Source organism: Cryptomeria japonica, chromosome 3 (assembly GCF_030272615.1).
Source record: "Cryptomeria japonica chromosome 3, Sugi_1.0, whole genome shotgun sequence".
Lineage (NCBI taxonomy): Eukaryota > Viridiplantae > Streptophyta > Pinopsida > Cupressales > Cupressaceae > Cryptomeria > Cryptomeria japonica.
The window spans coordinates 76,760,076-76,779,144 of NC_081407.1; positions in this window are offsets into that span (position 1 = coordinate 76,760,076).

Consider the following 19,069-nt stretch of genomic DNA (forward strand, 5'->3'; position numbering starts at 1 on the left):
TGCAAAGGCAAATATAGGATATGCAACAAGGGACAACAATGTGGTACTCTTTAAATAAAATCTGTCCTTATCCATTTGACAGAAGATTGAACATGGTGCCTTTTCCTCCCAACTCAGACGTTCCCAAATTTGATAAATATGATGGGAAAAGTGATCCCCGAGATCATGTTCGAGAATTTTGCACCATGAGCCTTGAATTTGCTCATGATAACACCTATTTGATGAGGTTATTCCCAAGAAGCTTGGGAGGGCAAACCATGGAATGGTTGTCCAAAATTACACCACCTGTCAGGTCATTTGATGAATTGGTTAACAAATTCATAACCCAATATTCCTATAACATCCAACATGCCATAACCATGCTAGATGTTTGCAACACCAAACAAAAGAACAATGAAACATTCATGATATTGCTTCAACGCTGGCGACGTATGGTATCCAGATATCCTCGAGATATTCTCGAGAAGGAGAAAATGGAAATCTTCTTCGATAACTTGAATAGTGAAATGAGTTATAGACTAAAACTTCAATGCATACCATCTTTTGCTAAATTAATTGAGAATGGCATTCAAGTAGAGGAAGCATGTGTCAAAAAGTGAACACTCAAATTCTACAAGGAAGGAACAAAATCATCAAATTACAATAACCAGAACAACACCAACCTTAACAAATCTCGATTTTGGACTTGAAACAAAAATGAAGGCAACAATGAATCATATGATCCCAAATCTAAGCAACTAGTGCTCGCATTATCCGGAAATCCTCAAAACACGAAAAATCCCAAGACTGCTAATCCAAATGCTCACACATATGCACCAAACACCGATCAAGGACAACTTAACACAAACAACACCAATAATACTCAAAGCAAAAACATGAATCCAGGACATAACAATAGTTCACGCAACAACACAAACAATTTCCAAAAGCGTATCTTCACACCATTGGGGCAATCACTAGAATCAGCATTCAAAGAACTTTTGGCACACAAGATTCTTTCTTTGCCTCCAATCAACAACTACGAACCCCAAATCAAACCACCTTGGTGGAATGATTCACACTATTGTGATTACCATCGTAACAAGGGTCATCAGATGAACGATTGCATGAGGTTAAAACATGTGGTGCAAGATATGATTGATCGAGGTGACTTGACAATAGATGGTCTCAAAACAAATGGTGATCATGGAGCCTTTAAAAATCCTCTTCCAAATTACAAAGATGGAGCTTGAACCTCAAACGATACACGCGGAGCTCGTATCAACCATATCTACAACAACACCATAAATCACATATCAGCTGAAGAGCATCAAGTAAATGTCATCACCATCCGAGATAAGCGTGATCATGAATCTATTAATGTAACAACCCGAACTCAGAAATATGTCTTGAAAGGACATACTGCACCTACAACTATCACACCAAAAATCCAATATGACTTGGTTAACCAACTCTATAAAACTCCAGCACATATATCTATATTAGAATTGTTGAAACTATCACCAAAGCACAAAGACATATTAGAACAAGTGCTATTGGAAACCAATGTACCTCAAAATTTGGATAAAGACAAATTTCAAGCCATGGTCGCCCATATGACTGGACCTCATAACCTCACCTTCTCAGAACATGACGATGCTTCCTTAAGCCATCTGCATAATAATCCTCTCCATATCGAAGTCATTGTTTGCAAACACTGAGCAAAAAGAGTCTTAATAGATGGAGGAGCCGGACTTAATATATGTACTTTAAAGCTTATCCATACATTAGGCTTCTTAGAAGAATATATTGATCCCTGCAAGAAGATTACCATAAAGGCATATGATGATGAGGAAAGGTCCTCTAAAGGAACTATGATATTACCTATTCAAGTGGGACCAATACAAAAGGATACTATATGTCAGGTCTTGGACATAGACCTTACCTACAATATTTTATTAGGGTGACCCTGGATACATGAAATGCAAGCAGTACCTTCCACATATCACTAGTGTGTCAAATTTCCTTATGACGGACAAGAAGTTTCCATATTTGCATATCACAATCCATTTCAACATTGCAATGCAATGGGGGCAGCCCAAGACAGTTTGGTTCCTCATAATAGAGAAAAGCAGTGATCTTCAACATTGGATCGACAAACAGCAAAATCTAACTCCTTATTGGGAGACTTCAAACAGAAAATGCAAATCAAAGACCAAGGCATAGGAGAATACTCTTTGAAGCCTTTATGTTTGGCCAAATTGCCACCATCACCTAGATCTCATGGATTACCTACTACATCAACACATCTGGTCACTCAGTCCATCACCAAATTTGATGGTACCTTCATCCAATTGGGCACTCTGGCACATGAATTAGAAGACAAGGATATTCTTAACTGGTTATACAAAGATGAGAAAGAAGATAATAGAGCAGCTACTCTGGATATTGTTCTACCTACACACCTATATGGAAAAGGATACTTAATCATGCAGCAAATGGGATATGATGGTAAAGGACCTATTGGGAAACACAAGGAAGGAGTCACTGAACCTATAAATCTTCCTTCACAACCCAATAGAAACAAAGCAGGATTGGGTTGTGAGCTCACCTTCCTATTAAAAAGGCCACCCTACCTGACTACAAAACCTCAATGGAAAGTAAAGACAAAGTAGAAAGAAGAATTCTGGCAGGAAGCACTCTTTGAATCAACAGAAACAATCCGCAAGGCACGGGAACATCAAGATCAGAAGTTACATCAGGAAAAGCTTCTAAAACACAAAAGGGCCATATCTACAGTAGTAGCTCATATTCAAACACCCATGTTGGTGTAAATAATTATTCATCATGGATATTATTACACTTACTTAAGTTTACTTAGGATAATGCATTTCATAGTAGTTTGGATATGAGACACTTGGGTGTTTGTGCCACATTGGGATAGTGTGTGTAGGAGAAATTCCACCTCTTATGGTGTTGATCTTGTTATTACACTATCATATCCACTTATTGTGGAGTGATAATTCCACCTTTGGTGGGTGATCCACCTCATGTGGAATATTATATTATTTCTCCTACCTACCCACACCTATTCCCTACCTACCCTTGTTTCTTATTGATCCACATGTCATATTTGTGTGCTCATACATATCCCTAGCCTTGCCTATATAAGCAGGCTCATCTACATTGTATGTAACAATTATTGATCATTTTCTATTGATGAGAATACAGTTTATTCTTGTCCTATATTGTGTCTCTATCTTGTACATTTCATTGACCTCTTGATCTTGGCAAAATCCAACATGGTATCAGAGCAATTGGGGCTTCATTGATTCGTCTTGAAGAGGCATTATTGCGACGTCAAGAGGCAGATCTGAGGAGCAGCATCTTTTGGAGGCATCCTAGACCAGATCCGACCTCTCCATTGCGTCAAAAAGGCCGTTTCCATGAATTTTGGTTATAAAGTTGGCCTATTTTGGTGAGAAAATTTTTTTCTCCATTTTTGCCCTATTCGTACGGATTTTCGAAATATAATTTTTTTTTTTTGAAAAAATTTTCCATTTTCTGAAAATTTTTCAAAAAATTCAAAAATCAAAAAAATTGAAAAATTTCGATCAAAAAAATAAAAAAAAAATCAAAAAAATGATTTTTTGGGGGTCCGCAGACCCCCCCTCCGTGTTGCACATACCTGTGCTCCGCAGGTTTTTGTAGGTTTGCACAAGCCATACCCTGTCCGCTGCAGGCTCCGTATCTCCCGCCGGCAGGGACCCCGACGCCCGCAGAGTACCGCCCGCCGCCGCAGCATTTTCCGTCCGATCTGCGCAGAACCTCCGCCTTGTTCCGCCCGCCGGTACTCCCTGCTCCTCCCGTCCCTGGCGCCCGCTGTGGCCTCTGGCTCTGCCCCCTCCCGGTGCCTCCCCAGCTTCCCAGAAACGCCAGCTCCTCCCGTCCGCGGTCTCTGCCTCTCCTCCCGGCACAACACCACTAGCGTCGGCTCTTCCAGACCGTCGCCCACCACGCGGACACAGACCGGAGGAACCCGCGCCCGCCACATGGCAAGCGGCCACTGGCCCACGGTACAAACCGTACGTACAGTCAGCTTCTCCATACGCCACATCGACAGTATGGCTTACACAATCAGCACGCCACGCAGATCCTCCGTACAGTGACACGCAGCATTCCGTACGCACAATCACCCGGACACATCATCCGTCTGTACAGTACGGACATCCAGTCAGTAGGGGTGAAGTTTTTGTGACAGTCATATGGCCATCAAATTTAATCGCGTGACTTGTTGACATCAGCGCCACATCAGCAGGGTTTGAAAATTTTTGGACCCCCTCTCATTTGCTTTTTTGATTTTGTAGTTCAACTTCAAATGGCCATAACTTGCTCATTTTTGCTCCTTTTTGGGTGCAAATTTTTTTGAAATGGGCTAGAATTTCGTGCTCTCCACAGTGGTGAAAGAATTTTTTAATTTCGATGCACAGATTTTTCAGAAAATGCAGTTTTTGGTGACTTTCCCTGAGTAATCCCAGATTTTGCAACTTCAGAGGCTTCGTTTGGGGTCATACGAGCTCCTTTTTAGGTGCTATTTTTTTTGAAAGTGTGTATTTTTTTGTCTACTTTCACATGATGCTATCAGATTGATGTCATTGTAAGTAGAAATTGTACTTTCAGATCTTGGCCATTTTTGGCTCTCTTGGTACTTGTATATTTGCTTGAATCTCAGTTAGATTCGTTGCACTATTGATTGAAGTCTCTTGTATCTCATTTGAGAAGTTGTAAAATTTGCATCATAAGTCCACTTTGCCTTGTCTTGCAAGTGGCTCATTGTAATCACACTAAGTATAAAGTGCCAAAATCATCACTTTAGGGGGGGGTAATTTGATTGATTGAATTTGGAGGGGTGTCTCTTGTGCTCTTGTGTTCCTTCCTTTTTGCTACTATGGGTTCTTCTAAGTTTCCTCTCTTAACTCCACATAACTATGCTACTTGGAAAATTGATGCATGGAGTAAACTTATGGAAAAAGGACTCACTCATTACATTGATGGAACTATTGTTGCTCCAGCTGATCCTAAGGCTGATCCAGTTGGTCACTTAGATTGGCTCACTAAAAATATCATGGCAATTGGTACCTTAAGAAAGTATGTATCAAAGGATCTCATTTTTCATATTGAGAAATGTACTCTAATCAAGGATGCTTGGCAAAAGTTTCAAGACTTGTATGGTCAAGTTGATGAGATTAGGGGATATCAAATTGATAGTGATCTCACCATGTTAGATCCCAAGAAATTTGATACTATACAAGATTATGTCACTAAGGCAAATGAGTTGAGGGCACAACTCAAAGATTGTGGCATTGATAAGAAGGATACTCAATTGATATTCAACTTGATAGGCAAGCTTCCACAAGAATATGCAGCATTTGTTTCTAGTTTCCAAACTCATAGGATGACAATGGGTTCAAGCTACAAAATGCCTACATTTGATGCTTTCAATGAAATTTTGATGATGGAACAAACTAAGTTGATAAGCATGGGCATTCTTAAGGCTTCTTCTAAGTCTCAAGCATTAGTGGCAAATCAAGGGAACAAAGGAAATCAAGGAAAGGACAACTCAAACAAGAAGAAATGGCAATCAAAACCTAAGGAAAAAGCACCACCTTCTCCACAACAAGGAGATTCATCCTCTTCCAAGAGAGATAATTCACCAAAGAGGGAGAGACCTACTTGTGCTTATTGTAAAAAGATTGGTCATGAGGAGCATCATTGCCATACTAAGAAGATTGATGAGCTCACACATATCATCAAAAAGCATAACATTGATTTGCCTAAAGTCTACAAGAAGGATGATTCATCAACTTCCACTTCCTCACATTCAAAAGGAAAAGGGCAAGCATTCATGGCTTCTACAAGTGGAAAGACTCACTCTTTTGGAACAAGAAAAGGAAAAGCTCTATGTGGTACTATCAGTCATGATTTAGAGAGATGGCTTCTAGATTCAGGGGCTTCTCATCATATGGCATCTTCATAGTCTATGTTCTCTACATTTGAGCCTTGCACCATGCCACAGATTTTGATGGGCAATCATACATACATGGATGTGATTGGGAAAGGATCTATTAACATTGGGGATAACTCCTTCAATGATGTGTTGTGTGTACCCCACTTGACAAACAATCTCCTTTCTATCTATCAAATCACACATGGCGCAACTAAGAGAGTTGTGGAGTTCACACCTGACTCAGTTTTCATTAGAGACATGGAGACTAGAGCTATCATTGCGACTGGGGTGGTTGATCATGCATCTCGGTTATACTCCTTTCTAGATTTTGTTGATGATGATGATTTCACATTTGATGATTCTACACATGATGATCACACTTATTGTGATGATTCAGATTTTGAGGAGAACTTTGGACACTTGAACATGGGGATTCTCACATATAACCCCGTTCTTGAGTCTTGTATTTCATCTCCTCCTATTGATATCACATCACCTATTGCACCTGATCATGCAGATAGTGTGACAGTTTTGCCTTCATGTGATTCAGTGCAGCAGGATATCCATTGTCTTCCAGCTTCAGATTCATGGGATGATTACATGACAGATATTGCAGGTTTGTTTGTAGAATCCTACATTACAGATTTGGGAGACATCATTGATGACATTCATCTTCTCTTTGATGAAGATGATCCTTCTTCAATTGTTGCGAGGGCACACTCTGACCCTCTTGTTCATTCTCTACATGATCATTCTTTCGAGGTTGACATGATTGTGGATACTGTAAATAATTATTCATCATGGATATTATTACACTTACTTAAGTTTACTTAGGATAATACATTTCATAGTAGTTTGGATATGAGACACTTGGGTGTTTGTGCCACATTGGGATAGTGTGTGTAGGAGAAATTCCACCTCTTATGGTGTTGATCTTGTTATTACACTATCATATCCACTTATTGTGGAGTGATAATTCCACCTTTGGTGGGTGATCCACCTCATGTGGAATATTATATTATTTCTCCTACCTACCCACACCTATTTCCTACCTACCCTTGTTTCTTATTGAGCCACATGTCATATTTGTGTGCTCATACATATCCCTAGCCTTGCCTATATAAGCAGGCTCATCTACATTGTATGTAACAATTATTGATCATTTTCTATTGATGAGAATACAGTTTATTCTTGTCCTATATTGTGTCTCTATCTTGTACATTTCATTGACCTCTTGATCTTCGCAAAATCCAACAACCCATATCTCAAAAAAAAAAAAAATCATCGCCGGATACCTTTGTTTCTCCCCGAAGAAGCACAGTCTATGAACAAATATAGAAAATAGAAGACGGATCTGACACAGAATCAACAAAAACTATCAAAATGGTATCTATCATCAGAAATTTGTTTTCACCATACAACATACCAATTTACAGTGGTGATAGAATCTGGGATGATGCCTTGGAGACTGATTCCAATGAATATGAATGGGGTACCTTCTCCAATGCTACTACAGATATCCCTAATGATACTAATTCTATATCTCTTTCTCAAGAAGAACATAACACAAGAGATAGACCTCTTGAATTTGGACCGCAGAATATCTATGACGCCAAGGAAAGCGAACAGAAACATTATGAACAAGTCTATGTAGAGGATAATACCATCGAAGACCTCGACGAAATCCTGGACTTCTTTAAAACCAAGAACAATCACGATGAAAACTCTATCCTAACACTCAGAGTAGCTGAACTTGATCCTCCTAACGATTCCTTACCGCTTGTTTTTCCTGACCTCATTGACTGGGATGAACCTGAAATCCATGATATACCAATTTTCCCAGATGATGAATCTATTATCCATTACCTATGTACCGTAAATCCGGAAACAGGCTCTACCAGTGAACAAAGTAACAATGGCTACAAACTAGGGAGTGCCAAGTCTCTCAGTCGCAAAAAATGAACCAAATAAAGGATCTGATGCTGAAAACCAGTCAATGGCAGCTCTAGATCACAAAAAAGTAAAAATAAAGGATGCATCTAAGGGTGAAAACCTTTTTAAGGCACCTAATGATGGGAGACTTGACACTCTTCCTGAGCACTTTCATGAGTGATCACCCATATTGATTGAGCCCACTCAATCAATCAACATTGGTACCATGGAAGCAGTCAGAAACCTACACCTTGCAGAATCTCTGACAGTGGAAGAAAGATCAACATTCATCATTTTCTTTAAAGAATAGCAAATTAACTTTGCTTGGTCATATGTTGATATGCCTAGAGTGGATCCACACTTAATCATGCATCACTTGTCCATCTCTTCAGTAGTTAAACCAGACAAGCAAAAGCTATGCAAGATGAATCCACAGGTGGCACTCATGGTCAAAACTGAACTAAAGAAATTATTAGACGTCGGATTCATCTGACCCATTGACTATGCAGAATGGATTTCCAACATCGTTCCAATATCAAAACCAGATGGTAGTATCAGAATATGCACTAACTTAAGAGACGTCAGCAAATCTTGTCCAAAGGATGACTTTCCTCTGCCCAGTATCGACATAATTGTAGATCTCACAGCAGGCCATGCAATGCTCTCACTAATGGACGGTTTCTCAGGCTATAATCAAATCAAAATAGCCCCAGAAGATCAAGATAAAATCACGTTCACCTGTCCTTGGGGAACGTACTGTTGGAATGTTATGCCTTTTGGCTTAAAGAATGTAGGGGCCACCTATCAAAGAGAAATGACAACAATATTCCATGACATGATGCATACACTTATGGAAGACAATGTGGATGATTTACTCGCTAAATCCTTCACCAGAGCAGAACATCTCAGCATCCTAACAAAGATCTTTGATCGATTGGAGAAATTCCAAGTCAGGCTCAACCCTAAGAAGTGTGTCTTCAGGGTCACATCAGGCAAGTTACTAGGCTACATTGTCTTAGCTAAAGGTATTGAAGTAGATCCAACAAAGGTACAAGCCATTATGGACATGCCACCACCAAAGAATATCAGTCAACTCAGATCTCTACAAGGATGACTTCAATCAATCAGATGATTCATCACTCAGCTAGCAAATAAAAGTCTACCATTTAACCATTTACTACACAAAAATGTACCATTCAAATAGGAGACCAAGTGTGCATAATCTTTTTACCAAATCAAACAGTACCTGATGAATCCACCAGTTTTGGTACCAGCAGTTGCAGGAAAGCCTCTTATCCTATATATCTCAACAACAGATATATCGTTGGGGGCACTATTGGCACAAGAAGATCAACAAGGGAAGGAACGCGCCATATATTATATTAGCAGGACATTGAATGGCTATGAACTCAACTATACATTCATTGAAAAAGCTTTCCTAATAGTAGTCTTCGCATCTCAAAAGTTCCGACATTATATGCTAGCACACACCATTAAGCTAGTCGCAAAAATTGATCCTCTCAAATATCTACTCAACAAGGCAGCTCTTATAGGCTGATTGGCTAAATGGGTCATGATTCTCAGTGAATTTGACAACCAATACATAGAAAGACGAGGAATCAAAGGACAAGCAATTGCAGATCAGTTGGCTGAAGCACCGCTACTGGGCAAACATACCATAGAGATAAAATTTCCAGACAGGGACGTTCTTTCTCTTTCTACCAAACAATGGAACCTATCCTTTGATGGATCCTATACACAACATGGTTCAAGTGTTGGCATTCTGTTCATCACTCTTGAAGGACACACTATACCAAGATCATATAGGCTTATGTTTCCCTGCACAAATAATGTGGCTGAATATGAGGCATTGGTTATAGGTGTCAAAATGGTCGTAGAATGGAAAATCATAGAGTTAAAAGTCTATGGGGACTCGCAACTGGTCATCCATCAAATCAACAACAACTATCAGATAAAGGATGACAAGCTACTACCCTACAAGTGAATGGTGGATGACTTCAAACAGTATTTTGTACACATCACCTTCGAGCAAATACCGAGATTAAACAACAAAGCAGCCGATGCAATGGCTACTATTGCTTCATTACTACAAATTCCAGCACAACAAAGTCGTTACGAGTTCTTGGTAGAGAAACTGTTCTCCCCCGCCTATGACCACTCTGAATCCCAGGTTATCTATGCCTTGACTGGTTCAGATTCTCCGTTATATGGACCAATATATGACTACCTCAAGCACAATATATTACCAATTGACCAATCACGTAACCAAAAATGTAACTTTATCCGACAAGATGCCCATTACACCCTTACTGTTGATACTTTGTATCGTCGAGGTCTAGATGGTACTCTTCTTCGTTGCCTTGATCGTAATGATTCCGATTCTACTTTACATGAGCTTCACGAAGGTATTTGTGGCACACATTCAAGTGGTACTACTCTTGCTAAAAAGCTTCTAAGGATGGGATACTACTGGCCTGCAATGGACAAAGACTCATATCACTTTGCTAAGAAATGTCCTAAATGTCAGATCCATGGTAATCTGATACATGCATCAGCACAAGAACTACAACCATTTACAACATCCTGGCCCTTTTGTTAGTGGGGACTAGACTTAGTTGGCAAAATTCATCCTTCATCTTCAAATGGACACAAGTTTATTATAAAACAACAGAATACTTTACCAAATGGATAGAAGCAGTTCTCATGACCACAGTGACAGGGAAACAAATTGCCTCTTTTATCCTCAATTATATAATCTGCAGATATGGTATTCCAAGTTCAATCATCACAGATAATGGATGACCTTTCAAAAATCAAGATGTCCAAGAACTATGTGAAAAATTCAAAATCCAACATAGGTTCTCTACACCATACTACCCATAGGGAAATGGTCAAGCGGAAGCGTCTAACAAGACAATACTGAAAATCTTCAAGAAAATAGTAAATGATACAGGCAAAGATTGGCACGTACAACTCAATCCAGCACTTTGGGCATACAGAATCAGCATCCGGACACCTACAGGAGCAACACCATACTCATTGGTATATGGGTGAGAAGCCATTTTGCCCCTGGAGGTAGAAATCCCATCTCTCAGAGTCTCTTTGAAAGGCTTAATCCCAGATGAAGAGTATCGAGTTAACCGACTGCAAGAACTTGAACTATTAGATGAAAGACGTCAGCATGCTTATACTCATCTCAAAGCATATCAACAACGCATGTGCAGGAGCTACAATCACAAGGTCATTCCCCGCAACTTCAAAGTTGGTGACCTAGTCCTCAAAGAAAATCCAAGAAATCAGCAAGATCGAGAAAAGAAAGGGAAATTTGAACCTAACTAGTTGGGTCCCTATGTTATCATATCAGTCTATGGATCAGGTGCCTATCAGCTAATAACTTCAGAAGGAGATGTGCTCGATGAACCAACTAACAGCATCCATCTGAAGAAATACTACACTTAAGTAGTCTAGTGCACGGAAAAAGCCAAAACAAGCAAAAAAATCAAAAAATCAAAAAAAAAAGCAAAAACAAAGTACAATAAAAACAAATGGTGAAAACCTGGTAAACAGGTGCTCTTGTGAAAGAATGGCTCCTCTATCTATCTTCATACAATTTTATCCATACAAACACCATCGGCCATCGCCTGACACTTAGCACATATCCATTCAGGACATACTTAGCGTAGTCACTATCCTGGTTATCCATATATATACTCTTGCCACAATCCACCATGGCTTGGAAATCATTGTACATATTCACATCAAGAGGCACACTCAGCTAGGGGCATTCAAATTGTCTAAAAATTGCACACATTCTGGACATCAAAGCTACTTGCAAAACTCAAAAGCATGACATCCAACAACCAAAAACTACGCTTCATCGCAAAACAAAACAAAACAATTCATAGAAATACCAAGGATGGATGATTTTCTGAAGTACTAAATGTTGCATTATTGCATAAAAATCTTAACTAGTTTTGCATTTTGAACTTTTTGAATTATTGGATTCTCTTCCTTTTCTCACTAAAAAGCTTCAAAGCTAGAGATCATGAGGAACTTCCAATATTTTCTTAGTTTTTTGTCTAGGAGGCGATCACTTGTACTGTGTGAATACTTGCCTCGAGACGTGATACAACGAATATCACTGAAGGCCTGATTCCACTTCACGCATACAAATGATTTAATCTTGTCTGTTTACACAATACGCACTCAGGTCATCCTGGTTCAATTATACCTTGATGCTTGTGCTATCTTGCAAAATCAAACATCATGTAAATTTTTCTCAGGTCATTATGGTTCAATTATACCATTATACTTGTATAAATTTTCAACATTTCCTAAAACAAATCAATGCTCAATGATGATATCTACAAAGAAAGCAAACAAATGGCTATATTGGATGGCAAATACAGAATGAGGATGCTACCAAAAACATAGCTACATATCATTTTACAATTAATTACATATCATTTTAAACATAGTTGCATATCATTTTACATTTAGTTGCATATCAAATCATACATCTCATTTTCAAGATACATCTCACAGCATATAAAAGCATACATCCTGCATCATCCATTATATCATATATTTAAGCATTGCATCATCATGAAGAAATAACCCACATAGCATGCATCCATAGAAACGCACCACATGATCAAAGAAAATGGTGTCGTATATATATATATATATATATATATATATATCTCAAAAATGATCAACAGGTACAAAATGTATCAACACTATGTCCAGTACAAAGAATAACAATGATCAGAAATACAACAGAGACCACGTCTCTCAAGTATGACTATCCCCTGATGGAGATGTGTCATGCCCAAAATTTAGGGCAAAAACGGAACGATTTTTTTTAAAAAAACAACTAGTTAATTAACAAAGTTCGCTATCACGACATGTGTTAACATGTTGGCCTTAACAAAAATCGAACTAACTCTGATACTAACTAAGTATCAAAACCTAATTAAAATTCATTTGCGGAAAACTAAATGTTTTTATTTATTTTCTCATCAAATATAGTCGTTAGTTTAATTTATTAAACTCACTTAAATTGGTAGACCTAGATAAAAATTGATCTCCAATAAAGTCATATTGTCTAAATTTCTCTTTAAATCATTAATTAATTTAATGGATTTAAGTGTCAACTTAATTTCTAAATGACATTGTCCAATGAGGAAAAATTATCTTTCCAAAATCAATTTTGGCTTTCAAGGAATTTATTTCCTTTTTTATTTAATCAAGGCTTCACAATAGTTAATTTAATAAAATAATTAATTGGGATTAAAATTTCCATGTCTATCTAAATTGAAAACCCTTACCAATTTTAAATATAAATTTCTTTTCACAACTTAAAAAAAAACTCATGAAAACCCTAATTTATAATTCATTATAAAATTACTTCTTTGACTCTTTTTTTAAAAAAATCCCTTAAACTTATTTATCTTTCCCTCTACCCTAGCTCTAACCGAGCTAGGGTTTTCTCTTTTTAAATTTATATATATATATTTTTAAAAACCCCATTACCCCGAAGGGCGACCATGGCGGCAGTCGGGTTGAGCGAACGCAGGAGGAGGTGAAAGCTGGGAGGAGGCGGAAGGTGGAGGTCGGCGCCGCCGAAGTCTCCACTGTGCAAGGCACAGTGGGCTTGGCCACCGGCCACTGTGCAATGCATAGTGAGCTCGGCCCGCCGACCACTATGCAATACACAGTGGTCTCGGCCGCCGGCCACTGTGCCATGCACAGTGCGCTCGGCTGCCGGCCACTGTGCATTGCACCGTGCGCTCGGCTCCTGGCCGAAACCCTCCACTTAAACATTTTTTTGTTTCAATTTTTTTTCTTTTAAAATATATATATATATATATATATATTATATATAAATATATATATATATATATATTTATATATATATATATATATTTATTTATATATATATATATATATATTTATTTATATATATATATATATATTTATTTATATATATATATATATATTTGTTATTAGGATTATTAAAAAAAAAAGAGTGAAGGGAGTTTATTTATATTTTCAATTACAGAGATGAATAATGTTTTTTCTTCTTTGTCCATTTGCTTTATGGATATAGGATTTAGATAGAATTTATATATTCCTAACGCTCTGATTTTTTTCTTACTGTATATTATCAAAGGCATAGACATGATATTGCTGGAGTCTAAGGTAAATAAATATAAAAGAAATCAACAAAGTAAATAACTATAAATTTATTTCCTGCAATAAAATAACCATAGATATCAATAAATTTTATAGCAACTTAACAATCTAAAGTTTAATAAACTCAAGATAAGGGAGTAGAAGAGAGGAATGCTTAAGATTTTATTCCTAAAATTAATTGTAAAATTTCACTTCTTGCAACTAATATCTTCTAGGGTTCATAAATCTTAGATCTTACTTTAGGAAAAATAATCGGTATTATACATCTTTAAAACAACATGTATACCTTCATTAAAATGTTAACAATACATACTAATATTTTTCCGCAAGTAAAAAGTAGGAAATTTTACAGATAAGAGGAAATACTGAATCAAATAAACTTGATTTTCATATTAAAATGATTATTGCACGCAAATCAAAAGTAGCTTTCTTTTTTAAAAAAAACAAGAATAGAAATAAAACAAGCTTTTTACATCTCTAAGATATTCTGCAAAATTTACAGGATGTTTCTTTTCTTTTTTCAACAACAATCTCAACTCTCATGTCTATATTTCAAATTTACAACTTGCCTCTCATTTCGACAAATGAGGGCGTATTTCTTCTAACAAAACTAACAACTGCAAATAAACTTAGATTTCTTCAACAATATTCTTCTGCAACCTTTCACTTTCCCTAGTCTTTTCTCCTGACATTCCTGCATCATGGAAACACAAATATGACCACGGAGTGCTCACCTCCCAGCCTAGGCTAACTGGTAGCCACCCCCAAGCTCGGAGAACCAAGCCCTAGATGGGTAACAAACATGCAAACACATAGAAGAAAAAAATACACACACAGAGATTCAGACACACTCCCAACTTGGCTGCACAGCACCACACTTTGGTGATGACCTTTTTTTAAGGGTGGTAGTGGACCAATACCCTGAGGAGAACTGCAAGTATGGAAAAACAAGTAGCCACCTCATGGCACAATAAATATATCAAAAATCTCAACCCCTTATTCCTTATGCCCCCCAAAGGCATTCTAGCCTTATATCCCTCCTTATGACCCCCATTGCACAAACAGGCCATGCAACAAAGGTCACACAAAGATCCCTTGTGATTGCTCTCAAATGAGAGTCTCTCACTCGAGGGTTGTCACTGCTACCACCCACAAGATCCTCCTCTCTCCCAAAAGTAAGAGGTCTTGAGAAAACTCTCAAAACACAACAAAGCATAATGCAAAAATTCCAAATGAAATTCTAAAACAAGACATTCAAATACACAGATTTCTTACACCAATCATACTCTCAAACACATACAATAAAATAGGCATTTTAAAGAATAATCAAACCAACATTATTCTGCCCAATGGTAGTATATTATTTGAGGAAGAGCTGCCCAATCCACGGATCTTCTTCTTTTACCCTTAGTCAAATTTTCTATTCCAAACTATTCTTTTCTTTTCAAAAATTCTCTTGTCTCCAAAAATGGAGAGTGGGTGATTACCCTCAATTTTTTTCCAATTCTTGCTTAAGAAGCTCATTCTCTGAGTTCTCACAAGTTTCTAAAAACCAAAAAGGAAAGTGAAGAAGAATGGGAAAAAGACTCCCATTCCAATAGGAAAAATCTCAATTAGATTTAAACTTCTAATTTTCAATTTTCGCACAACTCAAAAAAGCCAATTTTTAAAGCGTCAAAAAGGTCACTTAAAAGTAGAAACTTGCCTAAAATTACCCCTAACCCCTAGGTATACCTTATGGGCTTTAGGAAACCCTATTAAACTACCCCTAGGTGTTCATTTAACCCATTTTAAACCCCTCTGAAGTTTATTTTCGGGTCAAACATATGTTGACCACTCCAAAGATTATATTCCCAAAGTATTTATGACAACACATTATATTATTTAAGAAAAACTATAGTTAAATGCTTTCCCTCCAAGAGACAAAAATAAAACATTTAAATTTAAATCCACATATGTGTCAAGTAACACAAATAAAACACTTTTACAAAATAAAACATGAAATCGTCTCTTGTGGGTTTTACACATTAAATTTAAATAACACTTAACACTCATGCAGCATATACTGTTACGAATAAAATACAACACAAACGGGGTGTTGTCTCTCCAAATAGACAACCCCTGGCTTATGAACATACATAAGTCTAGGTTTGGTTCTTCGTAATTTTCCATGGTCACATGGTAAATTTCCTGCGCATCTCAATTTACACATTAGTACTTTCAAATATCCACATATAATATAATTCAAAGGAATAACAATACACATCATCACTTGCATACAATTTTCATCTGCACAGATTAAATACATCTTTTATCAAGCAATTTCACATAAGCAATTTCATCCCAATTCACATAAACTTAACCATACATCGTAGTTCTATTATCATAGTAAAGTCCTGCAAATTTAATAATGACATCTATCATTGCAATATCATCCTAGCTAACAATCATGTAGTGTTCTATCTCATAAAGCATATAAGTTAAATCATCAAAACATAGCAATGTTATCCAAATCCTGAAATCATATAAGTTCTAAGTCTCAAAATGCATCAAAATAAAGTATCCATAATAGTCTAAATATAAAATCCACTGAATGTCAGACTGAGTCGAGGTGAGGCCTCACACCCTCCCCCTCTAGGCATGAACTTCCTCCTGAAGTTCATCAAAGAGGTGGGGGTACTCTGATCTCATACGTGCTGCATCCTCCCATGAAGCCGTAACCTCATCATAACAATCCCACTGGACCCTAACTTGGTCCAGCTCTTGACCTTGAAGGGCCAATGTCCGGCATGCCAAAATGCGAATGGGCTCTAAAGCTAGCTGCTCGTCCGACTCCACCTGCAAGGCATCCCAATCTAAAATGTGAGACTCATGATAGATATATTTTCTCAAAACTGATACATGAAACACATCGTGGATGCGTGACAAGCTAGGTGGTAATGCTAAACGGTAGGCAACTGGGCCTATCCTCTCGAGAATCTCAAAAGGTCCTACAAAGCGAGGTGCGAGCTTAGCACCCTTTCTGTAATGGATTGGACTCTAATGCGGTCACACTCTCAAGAAAACTCTGTCTCCAACCAAGTAGATATGATCTATTCTTTTTGCATCAGCATATTTCTTCTGTCTATCCTGAGCCTCTCTAAGATGCTGCCTAATCAAATCCACCTGCTGTTCCATATCCTGAACTATCTCAGGACCAATAGCAACTGTATCCTCTATGCGATCCCAACTCAAGGGCGTCCTGCAAGGCCTGTCGTATAATGCCTGATAGGGTGGCATCCCCAAAGAAGTGTGATGCCCATTGTTATAGGAAAACTCCACTAAGGGAAGATACTCCGCCCACTGGGTCTGATGATCCATGACGTACATGTAGAGCATATCCTCTAACACCTGATTGACCCTCTCTGTCTGACCATCTGTCTCCAGGTGATAGGCTGTACTGAAATTGAGCTTAGTGCCCATAGCTGCCTGTAATGACTTCCAAAAGGAAGAAGTGAAAAGAGAATCCCTGTCAGAAATAATCTTGCGAGGCATGCCATGAAGTCTAACAGTGTCCCACAAGAATACCTGTGCTACTACTGGGGCTGTGAATGTAGTACGGACTGGTGAAAAGTGAGCTACTTTGGTCAACTTGTCAACTGTCACCAAGATAGCATCATGGCGACGAGAAGACATAGGAAGACCAATGATGAAATCCATGGATATAGTATCCCACTTCCACTCTGGTATAGCATGAGACTGGAGCAACCCACCTGGATGGCGGTGCTCCGCCTTTACTCTCTGACACTCGAGGCATTGAGCTACTATCTCAGCAATGAGCTGCCACATTCCTGGCCAATGATACAACTACCTCAAGTCAGCATGCAACTTTTTAACCCCAAGATGCACTGCATAAGGAGCTCTATGAGCCTCTGTGACAATGAACTCTCGCAACCCTCTGGAGGAAGGTACATAAATTTGCCCTCTGTGGCATAACAGTCCATCAGACTCCAAAGAATAATCCACATATTTCCCTTCTAGAGTAACCTGAGATCGTATTACCTGACCAACCTCTGCATACCATTCATCCTCTAGCAAGTGCGGTAGTATATGGTCTCTCAAGTCCATGCCCATGGATATGGTGTAAACCTCATGATGTCTCCTACTCAAGGCATCTGCAACTACATTTTCCTTTCCTTTGATGTAGTGAATGCCAAAATCATATTCGCACAAGAACTCCATCCATCTCCTCTAACGTGCATTAAGGTTCGGCTGAGTGAAGATGTACTGAAGACTCTGATGATCTGAATGCAACTTGAAGTGATGTCCTAAAAGGAAGTGTCTCCACCTCACAAGTGCATACACTACTGCTGCGAGCTCAAGGTCATGAGTGGGATAATTAAGTTCACGAGTCTTAAGTTTCCTAGACTCGAAAGCTATGGCCCTTCCATCCTACATAAGAACTGCCCCTAAACCCTCTAGAGAAGCATCTGTACAAACCATGAAGTTAGCTGTAGGATCTAGTACAACAAGGATGGGAGCGCTAGTAAGTGCCTCCTTGAGTTCCTGAAAGGCCTTCTCGCACTTCTCTGTCCACTCAAATTTCATCCCTTTATGCTAAAGAGAAGTAATAGGGTGTGCGACTCTGGAGAATCCCTCGACAAAACGTCAGTAATACCCTACTAAACCCATGAAACTCCTGACCTGTGTCACACTGGTAGGCGCTGGCCAATCCATAATAGCCCTAATCTTTGATGGGTCAACTGAGATCCCATCACCGGAAATAACGTGCCCAAGGTACTTGACCTCAGACCGAAAGAAAGCACATTTCGATAGGCTGCCAAACAACTGGTTATCCCGCAAACACTGCAAAACCTGCTTCAAGTGCTCCTCATGCTCCTTCTCATTCCAAGAATATATCAGTATATCATCGAGGAACACAATAACAAAACG